The sequence below is a fragment of the Propithecus coquereli genome, unplaced genomic scaffold (assembly GCF_000956105.1).
Source record: "Propithecus coquereli isolate 6110/MARCELLA unplaced genomic scaffold, Pcoq_1.0 Scaffold671, whole genome shotgun sequence".
Taxonomy (NCBI): domain Eukaryota; kingdom Metazoa; phylum Chordata; class Mammalia; order Primates; family Indriidae; genus Propithecus; species Propithecus coquereli.
The window spans coordinates 26,455-28,958 of record NW_012152741.1 but is presented as its reverse complement, the minus strand read 5'-3'; the positions used below and the strand labels follow the sequence as shown (position 1 = coordinate 28,958).

At 44.2% G+C, this 2,504-nt stretch overlaps 1 pseudogene; it reads left to right on the top strand.

Annotated features, from left to right (window-relative positions):
• The first annotated feature begins 615 nt into the window (after positions 1-615).
• LOC105823435 lies at positions 616-1,053 on the top strand (annotated as a pseudogene).
• Positions 1,054-2,504: the final 1,451 nt, after the last annotated feature.

Here is a 2,504-nt window from a genome sequence, read left to right as displayed (position 1 = left end):
TCAAAGGCTTAGGGAGATTAGAATGGTAGAGCGGATTTGTCATTTAAGACCTACTCACCCACACTGGGAGGGTCTGGAAGACATACATTTCACCAGTACTGTGAGAAATAAATTTGTGAGGGGAGCCCCAGCATCCTCGAAGAGCTCCGCGATTACTTTTCTCTGTAGGCTAGACCTTACAGGGAGAGCCGCAACCATTCAATTGGAAAGCCTGAATGCAGTGGGAGTAACTGGATCTTGAGGTGGCAGGGGCCACGTGGTGGCACTCAGCCACCAAAGGCAAGGTGGACGTGGTTACCATAATGGACAACAGAGTCAAAGCAGCAATCAAAATAGTCTGATTCTCACAGACCTATGGCATTGGCTAGTCCATCATGGTGCTCCTAGAAGTGAAATAGATAGGAAGCCTACTAAGTTCTTACTTAATCTGTATAATCAGGTCTACTTGGTTCTGCTATTGCTAGAGGCTTACAGGGTCTTCCCTGACTGTAGCGAAGGTGCCCCATCGCGGGTGGGAGAAAAAGGCCGCTTTGGCTGTGTGTTGTCCACGCAGCCGGCAGGAAGCAAATGCATTCTCGAAAGCTGAAGGCTCCAGCGACCTCTCTTACCACTGTCATGGCAGTCCCAGGTTGCAACAAGGACAGTGTTAGAGCAGGCTGTAAAAAATGTGGCTACTCTGGTCACCTGACTTTTGAATGCCGCAATTTTCTCTGAGTAGACCCCAAAAGGGACATAGTTTTAGATGTCAGCAGTACAAGCAGTGAAGACAGTGATGAAGAGAATGAAGAACTGAATAAACTGCAGGCATTACAGGAAAAAAGAATAAATGAAGAAGGGGAAAAGAAAAACGGAAAAAACAAAAAGAAAATCAAATTGAAAAAAAAAAAGGAAACGGTCTTATTCATCCAGTTCCACTGAAGAAGATACTTCGAAACAAAAATACCAGAAGAGAGAAAAGAAAAAAAGGGGAAACATCACAAAAAGGAAAAAAAGAAGAGGACAAAGGAAAAGCATTCTTCTACCCCTAATAGTTTGGAATTCTCCAAAAAGTAACTGAGACTTTGGCCTAAGCCATTAAATTTAGAAATTTGCTTTTAAAAATTATGTGCCCTTCCTTGGAATTTGCTGTATATTCTGCTTTGCAATAAATCAAGTCCTTTTCCATTAAAAAAAAAAAATCTGTATATTCAGAAAAGCTCCAGGCCAAGTGACAAAAATCCAGCCTGAACCATGAGAACAGAGGGTCGTGGTCCCTCATCAGTTCCCAGACTCGAGCCAGTTTATAGGCCAAGAACCCCTTCAATGAAGGGGAAGCTGGGTCCTCTTGAGGAAGGATCCCAGTAGGCTACCAAAGATTAATACTGTGATCTTTTTTTCCAAGCTTTCCCCCAAAGGCCTACAGCCTTTTACAAGGGGAACTGCACTGGGGAAAAGGAAAAAGTCAGACCTACTGGGGACTATTGAATACGGGCTCTGAACTGACACTAATTCCGGAAGGCCCAAAACATCACTGTGGCCCGCCAGTCAGACTAGGGGCTTATGGAGGTCAGGTGATCAATGGGGTTTCAGCTGAGGTCCGTCTCATGGTGGGCCCAGTGGGTCTGTGAACCCATCCTGTAGCTATTTCCCAAGTTATGGAAGGCATAATTGGAATAGACATCCTCAGCAGCTGTCAGAATCCCCACATTGGTCCCGCAACCTGTGGAGTGAGGGCTATTATGGTGGGAAAGGCCATGTGGAAGCTGCTAGAACTGCCTCCACCTAGAAAAATAATAAACTCTAGCTTTACTTCTTGAACAAAATGACAAAGTTTCAAAAGAAGAAAACTTTTTCCCTCTTTTACCCATCTTCCTGCCTTGGACTTGGATGTGTTGAACAGCATTCGTGATCATGAGGAAAAGGTCAAGAAAATTATGGGGATGTCAGCATTGACATTTTAAATCACTGAACCAACTCCAACAACCACCTTCATCTAGACCTTTTTCATCAAAATGTAAGCCCCATAATTTGTTTAAGCCACTCCTATTTGGGTATCCTGTTGGTATCTGCACTGGTACCTGCTGCCAAAAGTATTACTAACTGAGACGCATTTATTTCATACACCTCAAAATGAACATAAGTGAATGCATGATCCTCTCCACTAAACTTCCTCTTCTTCCAGTTTCTCCCATCCCAGTAAATGGGACACCATCCAGTAGTCACCTGGACGGCTAAAAATAGTCCTTACCACATCTCCTCTGGCCCATCTCCAGTGCAATCTCCAAAAGCAGCCATAGTAATGTTTTAAAGGAAACTTTTCTGATCATGTCTACCCCCTTGCTTAAAATTCTCTAACGTCAGGCCGGGCGCGGTGCCTCACGCCTGTAATCCTAGCTCTCTGGGAGGCCGAGGCGGGTGGATTGTTTGAGCTCAGGAGTTCGAAAGCAGCCTGAGCAAGAGCGAGACCCCGTCTCTACTAAAAATAGAAAGAAATTAATTGGACAACTAAAAATATATAGAAATAG